This window comes from Petaurus breviceps, unplaced genomic scaffold, assembly GCF_028583685.1.
Source record: "Petaurus breviceps papuanus isolate PSGF00001 unplaced genomic scaffold, PetGlider_PUasm1.0 90822, whole genome shotgun sequence".
Classification (NCBI taxonomy): Eukaryota; Metazoa; Chordata; class Mammalia; order Diprotodontia; family Petauridae; genus Petaurus; species Petaurus breviceps.
The window spans coordinates 21,699,071-21,711,267 of record NW_027187351.1 but is presented as its reverse complement, the minus strand read 5'-3'; positions in this window follow the sequence as shown (position 1 = coordinate 21,711,267).

Genomic DNA, 12,197 nt, shown 5'->3' with positions numbered 1-12,197 from the left:
TCTCTCTCTCTCTCTCTCTCTCTCTCTCTCTCTCTCTCTCTCTTTTTGGTGCTTCTTTGGTCTTTGTTTGCTTAACCTCTTTACCAGGTTTGTCTCCTCCAGAGTTCAAGCCATCAATGTCTGGATGACCACTAAGGCTATGCAAATTTCTGACTGAATACAAGTTCTCCAGCCCACAGGACCTGACATCATGCATATTTCAGAGTCTGACCACTTGAATGTGAAAACTGACACCCTTGAACAGGCCCCAGAGAGGCAGGTACAGCTCTACAGCCCTTGACAGCAGGAAGCACTTTAAGAAGCTGAGACCTTTGCCTTTTACCCCAAAGGAATTTGGGCCCCATATGTTTGAGGGGGGAATGATGAGATATGGGCTCTGGGAGCCCTCTCAAGCTCTCCTTCAGTCCTTGAGGTACAGGATCTGGAAACCTCCCTTGGACTCTTGTTTAAATTGTCTCATTTGATGAGGCATTTGCATGAGGCAATAAGGCTTACATTGTGGCTGGGTCCAGACCTCTAGCCTAGTTACTAAATGCTAACTACTAGCCTAGTGTCTAGCCTATCCCTCCATTGTTCATCTAGTTCCCAACCTTGAGCCTATCAAAATATCAATATATCCTTGAATTGGCCTAGACTTCCCACCCTTAATCACTCATTGACCTCATTAACTCCTCCTGAAGACCCTCCCTAAACTCCTCCTCTAGAACACCCCTAGATTCCTCCCACAACCTTCTGTATATAAGACCCCCATCTCACACCATGTGGTACCATGCAAGGGAACTTTTAATAAATTTTACTTTTCTTTGGCTGAGAAGACTTGAGTCTAATTCATTCAGCAGGACCCAGCATGTTCGTATTTTGGGGTCTCCAGAGCAACCCTAGCCCTCTTAGTGGGTAACCTCTTCAACTCACTTCATAAGGAGGCCTATTCATTGAATGGCCATTGCCTCACTCAGAATGAGAACCTGAAAAGACTTCAGGTTTAAAGGGCAAAGGTCTCCCACTGCATCCTGGGCCATATCCAGTTTTCCTTACTGCTTTCTAGCCACTGCATCCAGATGGCTTTGGAGGAAAAAGTGAGGCTGGTGACCTTGCACAGCCCTTGCTCACTCAAATCAAAGTCAATTGCAAGTCTTGTAATTATCTATCTAATGTCATGGTATTCTTTGAGAATGAAGGAAAAGTCACACCACAATCATAAGAAGAAGAAACATAATTTTCACAGACAGGGACAGGAACTATTCCAGGCCTTTTGATTGTCACAGAGGAAAAAAAGTGAAGGACATATTGTGAGTAATGGTAAGCAATGAAATCTGGACAGAAAAGGGAATAATCTGAAATAGAAAAGTTAAATTGTAAAGAACCTTTAATGCCAAGCTAAGAAGTTTATATTTTATCCTATAGAAATTTATACTAAAAGTTTTTGAGTGATTCCTGGTGCCAGAAAAATTAATTTGGCAGCACAAGGATAGATTAGAGAATAGATAGGAGTCAATGACATGGGGATATAATTTAGGATCCTATTGCATTAGCTCAGTGAAGAGTTAATAAAGATTTGAAGGGAGGAAGGAAGCAGGGTACTAGAAAGAAGGAAAAAAGATACTGGAAGTACTACACAAATTTTGGTGACTGATTAGGTGAGGGAGTAAAAGAAAGGGATAAATCAAAGATGTCCTCAAGGTCACCAGTCAGTGTGAGGGGGAGTCTGGTGCTGCTATTGATAGTGAGACAACAGGGAAGGGAACAGTTTTTGTTTGTTTTGGAGGAATAACTTTATTTTGGAAAATGATAGACTAAGTTCTGGTTGAAGACCCTGCATGGAAGCTGAAGATTAATATATAGATGTTAGAAATCAAATATGCAAAATTCTGCTTGTTTAGCCAAATCTGTTACTAATTTTAATTAATTTATGAATATTTCTGGAGAGACACATTTCTGACTGAGAAAATCCATCTTGTCAAGCAAAAAAGTCTTCCCTTTTCACATGATTTTCAATTCACATTTTAGAATAATGAAGAAAGATAAGATAGAATTACATGGCAGTCAGGGGCAGGGAGAGGGGAAGAAATACATACTTTTCTGTTGCAGTTATAGAAGTATACCAAGAAATTCAAATCAATCCTAGAACATATTCTTGACAAAAAGCTATGTTCCAAGAAAATTGAGGAGATACTTTTTTATTCTACTCAGAAATAAGCAAAAGAGACAGTCCCTCAATTTGTTCCATAGCAAAATGAAGGGATATTCCTTTTCTGTTTTCTTTTATAGGAAAAAAAAAAACATTTCCTCTATGGATCTTAGAACTTGTTGTTATTCTATATTTCACTAGATACAAACTTCTAGGAATATAAAGATATTAAGACCACCTGAGAAACTATTATAACATTAATTTCTATATTTTTAAAATAGAAAATTTAGTGCTATGGGTTTTCACAGCAGTTTAGCCAAGGAGTTCAGATATAAAAGCTCATAAATGGTCCTCCATGAGGTCATGGTTGAAGATATAGATGGGAAGGGATAACCAAGAAGTGCCAAAAACAAAAGTCAAGAGGACTGAGAAATGTTCATTGGTTTTGTGGATTAGTAAATTGTCATCACTGTTTCCAATTATGCTTGATTTAAATGTATTGGTTGGATACTGGAGACATGTAGGTAATATTAAAGCAAATGTGTTAATAAAAGCAGTATATATATACATATATATATATATATATATATACATACACTGGAAGTACTACACAAACTTATAATATAAATTATATAATATATATTTAATATATAAAATATAAATATATAAAATAAGTATATAATATAATAAAAGACAATGACAGAAAAGCTATCTAAACATTACCCAACAATACATAAATTATTATTTTAGCAGGTCTGAAAGAATAGAATTATTATGTCAGTCAGTTAGTCTACAAGAATTTATTAAGTCCTTCCTCTTTCCTAGGCACTATGCTAAGGACTGTGGATAAAATGTATGACAAAAAAAATTTTGTTCTCAAAGAGTCAACTTTTTAATAGGGAACTCACAAAAATAATTATGTACATCAAATATATGTATAGACACATATATTATTGTACATAAAAAAAGGAAAATAAAATTAGAAATTACAACTTGTTCCATAATAAAGTGTTAACTACATATCTACTTTTTAGCATTAAAAAAAATTCTTATAAACTTATTTTTTGTTGTTCCTTTTTAGTGGATTTTTGGTTTGTTTTTGTTCTTTGGTTGTTGTTTAAGGTCGTTTGGAATTGACATGATTTATCAAAACTCACTCTTGTTAGTTTTTGCCAGATCTTGTCATAGTGAATTCAACCTGAAACAGCCCATCACCCTCACGTTTATAGTGAATTAACAGACATAACAAACATTAGTAAAGCAAATCATGTTATTGAACTGGTGGTTTACAGACAACATTAGCTATAATGATAGCACACAAACTAGATTTGTCAGTAACAGTAATAGACAAACTCCAATGAAATTAGATTCTGTGTCTCACAGGAAAATGTAAAAAGTGTCCACGTGAGAGTCATCTTTTTTCATATTATTTTCTAGTAATACTAGGAAGTAGCAGAGCAAGAAAGCAAGGGACATTTGTCAGATCCTATTTCTTCAAAATAATCAGTCTTAATTATTAAGATTGGCATCATATTTTAACAGTTCTGTTGTCAGTTAACTTGTATACATTATGTCAGCCTGCTTTTAACAAGTTTAGTCATATATTTAAAATATATTGAGTAACAGTAAAAACAAACAAAATGCTCTAACATCTCTTTATTCATTTCTTTTATTAACTCTACTCCATGTTCACCTAAAAAATTCTCTATATACAGAGCTTCTTTAATCAAAATATATAGGGATCATAATAAAAATATCAACAGACTTTTAGCCATTTTTTTCTTTTTATATAGTGTGAAAACATATAGAAAACTCTTAGATAATATGCAATCTTGTGGGGGGAAAATGTAAAGTTTGAAGTTACAGATATTTGACCTATTTCTGAATCATGTGCAGAATTTGATTCTTTTAATTCTTTAATTTGTTATTAGTTTACATAATTTGACTCTGACTAGAGAGTGTGTAGCACTACTTGATTATAACACAAGTTTGCCTATGCTTGTAAAGGCAATATTTCTGAATTAAACTTTTTTAACCATCAATTTAAAGTTACACTAGGCGACACAGGAGGGATGCTTGAAACCTTTTGATCATAAATTCTGTCTGTTTCACATCTCAAATGAACACCTTAAGGAGTATTACAGATTCATATCAAAACGAAAGTTTTCCAGCTGGGAAGAGTATATACTTATTTATTCTGGCATCTATTATGCATGGGCTATATCTATTTATTTTTGTTAGACTCTGCTCAAATTCACGTTATTGCTTATCATTGGCATTGACCATTGAGCATTAAATGAGATGTATATCCCCAAAAGTGTTTTTTGAAGAGACTTCAAATAGAATTGTTTGCTTTTTTAAGTCATAGAAATTTAGAGTTATATGGGACTTTAGAAATCTTCTCCTCCAACAACTCCATTTTTGAAGAGGAGACAAAGGCCTAGGGGATTAAATTTACTCACCCAAGGCCTCCCCCAGATACTTTTTTGCAGAACTTCTGAGCCTTAGTCCAGTGAGTTTCTTCTGTTCTATGTTATCATCTATACCCATTTTATTATTTCATAGAGGGAAAAATAATGAATTTAATTCTGAAAAATCCAGAAAAGTTTACATATCAGTATGCCCTAATTAAACATTTCTTCCTTATGCATTCTAAGCTGCTTTATTATACATTTACAGTCTGTCTGTACCAAAATAAATTGTTTCTCATTAAGAGGTAACACCTTCTAGGATTAGATGTGTATTAGATAAGTGGCATAAAAAGGACATAAGTGTTTATGGGCAAAGTTAGTATCTCAACATGCAGGACTAGTTTTATGATCTATGTCAGATGTGAGTGCTTTAAAATCTTGGCATGTTTAATACTGAAACATTGATTTATGGAAGGTAAGGCTGAAAATGTTAGTTATCTTTGAGTAGAAACTTGATTGCAAGCTGTGTCTAACAGGCAGCTATTAAGCATTCAGAATGAATGACTTTGAATCAGGAATAAAAATAATAACTACCTAGTGAAGGTTATTGCTTCTTTCCCCTTTTCCATTAGATTAACTCATCATCATTATACAACTTTCAGAACCTGTTGAAGACCCATTCAGAAAGTAATAATGATATTGTGAATTAGACTTTCATCTTGCCAGATGTTCTTTTCTTTCAGGTACCCATTTTAAGGATGCACACTAAACTTTGGCCTCCTAATGCTATTATTTTTAAGAGAATGAAATAAGGTAGGAATTGGGACCTGTAGAAAGAGATTTAGGAATATAAGGTTTAGCAAGATCTCCTTATAAATTTAATCAACAAGCACTTATTAAATTCTTATTATGTGCAAGGCATATAATGCAAAGACAAAGATACAAAGAAAGAACACACACACACACTCACAGACACACAGAGTTTACCCTCAAAATGTTTCTGTTCTGATGGTGGAGATATTAAACAAAGAATGTTTGATTTGCTTGTAAGATATGACAAAATCTTGGAAAACCACATTAGACCAAAACTCCAGGGTATTCACAAAGAATTTCTTTCATCCATTTGATTCCTTTCAATAAAGTACACTTTTAAAATCCTAATGAGTGCAAAGCATACTGCTAAGACTTGGCAGCATAACAACAACAAAGACAATAACAACAACAACAATGTCCTTGCCCTTAAGGTGTTTATATTCCATTGGAGGGTCTTAACAATGGAAGAGATAAATAAATGCATGGTAATTAGAGGGCTGAAAGAACACTAACTACTCTGGGGACCTGGAAGGACTTACTGGAGTAGTTGGCAGCTATGATGAGTCTTGAAGAAAGTCAAGTATTCCAAGAGAAGGATTTAAGGGGGGAGAACATTCCAGGACTGTGGGATAATCTGTAAAAAGGCAGTGAGTAAGTAAATTTTTTACTCTAGCTAGTGAGTCTATATTTTACTCTAGAAGGAACAGAGAAGTATTTTTTCCTGTTTTTATAATAAAAATAACAATAATACTATTATCAATAACAATAGTTACTGTTTATATAGTGTTTAATGTTTTATATAGTATATACATAGATATATATTACACACAAACTCATGCAAATAATTACACATATGTACATACATATGTAATTTAATGAAATGATTTTTTTTTCTAATGAAGACCTGTTTCCCTCACTTAAATTTTCTACTGGTACATATTTATAGAGTACTTTGCAGTAGATTATGAATTCTACACAACTTTTCTTATTTGCTATCTGTGACATCCTTATGAAGGACATAACTTTCATTATTATCATATACATGAGAAGACTAAAGTTCGGACAGTCAAAGTCACACATTTGGCACATAGGAAACTCTCAATGACAGTTACTTTGTCATTACTTATGTCACTTAAGAATGATGAGCTAAATCCCTTTAGTGACCCAGTACTTGCCAGGGATAGGCTCTTCCTTTAGGGAGAACCAAGGGAACTGTACCATTCAGATCAATTTTATAGATTTAGTCCTCTTCAACATCTCCTCTCATGAAAGTCTCATGTACACAATAGGCTGTTTTCGAATACACAGATTCAGCCTTTAATCACACTAATTAAAATGAAGAGGTTGTGATGAAGATTGGTGTGCTAGGAACCCTGAAATGCAAGAGTTCATGGTGGGTCTGCCTTGAAAGAATTTGACCACTCAGGCCTTCTTTAGGGCAGTGAGTTTTTATTATACACCAACTGAATGAGCAAGTTTCTAGTAAATCTGTACAATACTAGTATGCCAATAGAAGCAAGCAAGATTCTAAGAATCTGAACAATTTAATGGGGAAATGTTTGGTACTTTTATACAGAAAAAGACAGTGAGAAAAATTGAATGGGATTAAGGAGTGGCAAGTAGCCTGAGGTCAGTCATATGCAGACAATGGAAGGAGTTAAGTGATAGGATCACAATGAAAGGACAGTTAAAATGATTATACTGGGATGGGCACTATATCTCAGGGAAATATCAGGGATTGGGTTGTGAAATGTGTGAGGAAGTTCAAGGACTGAGGGTCTTTGCCTTTTGGGGGTTCAGTTGGAATAAATAGATTCTGAGATTCCTATCAGAACTGAAGCTATGATCTCATGATCATGCTTAAATAAATTTACACCAGACAAAAAATGTGATACTTATACCTTTGTAAATGAAGTCACAGACCTGACCAACTTTCTGAACCTTTCCTACAATATGTGATAGTTACAACTTTAATGGATTCCAGTTATTTTTGATTTTGTAATTTAAATAGAAGCTTCATAGAATGTCTTAATTAATGATGCATAAATGTTTCATATTTTATTATATTAGTTTTCATCTGTTCCTTTCAACTAAATTCAATAAAAGTTAAATGCCAGACACTGCTGGACTCTAGAGATGAAGAGGAAAAAAAAACATGAAATAGTTACTATACTCATATTTATATTTTATTGGATGGATGACTATGACCAGCGACTATAATAAATTATATACATGAATACACACAAATACCTATGTATACATATACATACATTTAAATGTACATCTATGTGTATGTTTATAATATACAATATATAACTTACAAATACAACTTATTGGATGCATAGAATGAGTTTTGACATTCTGACAATGGTATTTGCTAACTGCATTTCAATTTTGATCTGAAGATATTTGTATTTTTTTATTATATGTCAGATTATTTCTAGCTGATAGTGTAGGTTGAGAAATGTAAAGCCACTATCCTATCTGAATTATATCTAATTAAGAAAGTTGAAATTATATATGTATCCTGTATATATAATTCTATTAATATATCAATCTACCAACACAGTGCAGTGGCAGGACAGGATCAAAATGATTGTTGATGATTCAAGATGCAATGGATTACCTTGGTGTCTTCAATGTCTAACCAATCTCTAAACATTCCACAACACCTGCTTTGACACTCCCCCTCCACCTCATACACAGGTTTGAGACCCCTAAGTTACCCTAAATTTGGTTTAGCCTGTCTGCTCAAAATTTTACCAGGCTGTGGTTGCTATACATGCTTAAACTGCCTGGAGTGACAGGGGAGAGTTAGATGGAACAGGTGGCCAACAAAGGTGGAAAGTAGCTCTGAAAAGGGCTTGGCAGCCATCACACAAGAGGTACTAGTTTTCTATGAACACACCCTACACCCATGTGTGTGTTTATGCATATATGTATGTACATACATACGCATGCATACATGTATACATGCATATATATGTGTGTGAATACATGTTTTTATATATGTATAGATAGATATTATGAAAAGATAAATAAGGTAAAGAGAGTTGGGCCTGAAGTAAAAAAAATACTTTGGTTCAAATTTTTTCTGTAATACAAACTATATGACTATAGATAGGTCACATGAATTATTCTGACCTTCAATGTTATTTTCTTCTAAGTGCGAAATAATATTTTTTAGTACCTACCTCTGAGGCCAGACCATGTGGTATAAAAGGCATTATAAAAGTATAAAACATTATACGTATAAACACACACACATGTGTGTAGAATCCTAATACATTAATCCTATCAATTATCACTAACTCTATGTGACATTGGTGAAGTTACTTAACCTCTCTGGCCACAAATGTTTATTCCTCAGTAAAAAGAGGAGCCCAGACTATATAATTTCTTAGGTTACTTCCAGTTTTATGCTTCTTTGACTTCTGGCCTTAGGATTCCCAAAAATATTTTCCCTGCTGCCCTGGTTCTCTGGAGTTACCTACAGCCTCAAACTAATTGTTAAAGGACAGTTTATCCTTAGTATTATTATTTGGCTTTGGCCAAATTTTATTGATTTCTGTTGTTGTTACATTGCTTTCATTTCCAAAGTTATCCCTTTCCCTCCCCTACTCAGAGAGCCAACTCTTGTATAAAAAAAATTTTAAAGATTTATTTTTTAAGTTCAGAAGGACTAAATATGCAATGTTCCACACCCATTGACCCCTACCTCTCCATTTCTTTTTTGAGGCCATCTGTAATGGCAAACAGAATGGTACTTAAATCCTTGTTTTAGTTTTCATGTGACTTTGAGCTTCACCTGTGATTAAATCAAGTCTTTATTAGAAAAAGAACCTGTGAATCCCATAGTGGGAGGAACTTGCCAAAGACCAGAACAGGAAGGAAGTAAGAGGAAGGGCAGGGCAGGAAGGAGCAGAGGATGTAAAAGCCGAGCATGATCTGGGACTGAGCAGAACTGGGAGGAAAGAGTTCTGTGGTGTCAGCACTCTGTCTGTCTGTTCTGTTTGTGTTGATGTGGTACTTTGACAGACCTGTCTGCTGACAGGGGATGTTTCTGCTGTTACAGAAGCCCTAGGACCTTCCTGTGTTACAGAAATCCTGAAGGAGGGTTTTACTGATGTTTTCAGAGAGCATAGGACTTTACTGCTGTCTGTTTACAGAAGTCCTGAAGGAGGGTTTTACTGATGTTTTCAGAGGTCATAGGACTTTACTAATGATTTTTGTTTAGTTTCTCAGACAGAAGCCCTGTCTGTTAGTTTGTGTTAATTTCTCAGACAGAGGTCCTATCTGTTTGTCTGTTGATTTCACAGGCAGAAAGTGAATTGATGATATTGCCAGCAATGTGCATGAATATTGTAGTAACTCTGCTAAACTTGATGTGTGTAGATATTGTTGTGGCTCTGTTAAGCTTTGTATTCTCAGAAACAGAAACTGTGAAGGACTTGAGGTAGACTGGTCACTGTGAGCTTCAAGCTAGAGCAGGAACTGGAACAGGACCTGGGAGCTGCCTACCTGTGAATCCAAGTGACAGGTGAATTCAGTCAAGAGCTGGTAGCATGAAGGAAGAATCATGGAGTTTGGAAATCAGTCTTGAGTCAAGATGAAAGGATGTACTTGGTACATCCAAAAATAAAATAAATATAAAAATAAAATACTTGGTTACTTAGTGTTGGCTGAGAGATTAAGACAATGAGGCCTAGGGGTGGAAGACCTTTGTACTTTGTACTTTTTAAGGACTATTGCTCCTAACCACTAAAGTTATTCTCTGCAGCAGTCCTCAAGAGAGCTGCTAGAGCTTGGTTTTATACTACATTGGCTGTGATAACTAGACAATGTTCAGCTAGTGCTGTTATTTGCAGAGGACAAATTTCATCTTCTTACAATCCACCTTTTACTTTTTATATGCAGTTCATTCCTTTTATGGTGGTTCTTTAGGGACATGAGGAAGGCCTGGGAGAATTCACAGATGGAATGGCAAGATTGAGATAGAAGAGACTACATAATCAGCTAGTTTGTTATATAATCAGCTGCTTTGCTCTGTGAGCAAAGCAAACTGGATCTAGCTAAAAAGAAACTCAAGGTGCTCAAATTTTAAAAAATCTACCTTAAATATTCACATGAAGTATTTGTGCCCGACCTGTGGTAGAATATTCTGAGCTCATATTGGTCTGATCAGTCACAGTCAGTCATATTGGACATTGATTCTAACATAATGATGTCATTTTGGTCCTCTCAAGAATGAAGGACAACAACTGATCACATACACACACACACACACACAAACTATTGTATGTCAAGATCATTAGGTGTATAAATACAACATTCTATCAGGAAATAATTTTCAACTGGGGTCATCAAGAAGAGATAGGAGGGGAGAAAGAACAAGTATTGATTAAGCAAAACTCCTATCAATCACTGACTCAAACATTTACAAATATAATCTTATTTGATTTTTATAGCAATTCTATAAATTAAGTTTAAAGAATTTTTTGTCATAGTTTTAAAATTGGTGAAATTGAGGCATGAAGAAGTTAAACAAATTTGCTTAAGGTCACACAGTTACTAGTAAAAAATCTGACACCAAATTTGAATTGGTATTCTTGAGTCCTGGCCCAGTTTTCCATCTGCTGTACCACCTGGCTGTCTCAAGAAAGGACTTGTGGAGGAGGTAGCATTTGAACTGGCCTTTCAAGTATTGAGTGTACTTAACAGTACAAAATGAAAAGAAAGATCATTTTTTGGTACAAGAATCATGTGAACAAAAGTACACAAGGTTAAAACAATATAGCATGTGAATACAGGGTAAGGAGTTGTCTAGAGAAGCTGGAGTATTACATATGTGGAAGAAAGTAGTATAGGATAATGCTGGAAAAAAGGAAGATGGCTCCTTTTGAATTCCAAAATCTAAAATTTGAACTTCTTCAAGTAGTTCTACCAGTACCGTCCTAGGTTTTAAGGCATAGAAATAGACATATAGTTATTTTAATTCTAGATTCATTGGAATTAATTTATTAATCAATTTAATAGAAAAATAATATTAATACTTAATACACTAGTAAACCTCACCACAATTTCAGGCCTTAAAATTGGTAATGGTTCTGAGAAATGAAGCAGGACCTAGGGATATAGGCAACATACCTGGAAAAAGCTATAAAATGGATCTGTAAAGTTAGGTTAGGTCAGGGTCTATGTTTTTATGCTGAGGTAAGCAGAAGCATCTAGAGCTGCTTACAAATGCACTAAATAAAGATAAGCAATGCCCAATGGACACATCTGTGATAAATTGGGAAGATAAGTATATGTAATATGTATGTACATATATATATACACATACATGTGTATTTACACACACAAACAAATACATATGTTTGTGTATGTGTTTTTATATGTTGTTTCCCTACAATAGAATTAAAGATCATTGTGGCCAGAACTATTTTAGTTGTATTTTTGTATTTCTAAGTGCTTAATAAATATCTTTTGGGATGAGCTGAATTGAGGATAAACACATAGGTTGTTAGAATTCATTTCTGTCAGGGGCTTAATAACCTTACTCATTCTGGTTTCTATCTGCACATACTCCCCTATTCTCTCTGGGAAAAGGAAGCAGATATAGTCAGGCTGTATCATGTAAGCTGCTGAAGTAGTTGAAATGTTTTCAGCAGAGGACTGACATGATTTAGCCTATGAATAACATGAAAGAAAAGTTTAGGCTTCTAGTAAATGATATATGAGAGGTGTTTAAAACAGGAGTATTAATGGGAACTCTTCTCAGGAAGTCACTGCAATAGCCCTGGAAATTAGTAATGAGAGCCTGACTTACAGAGGTGGCAAAAGCA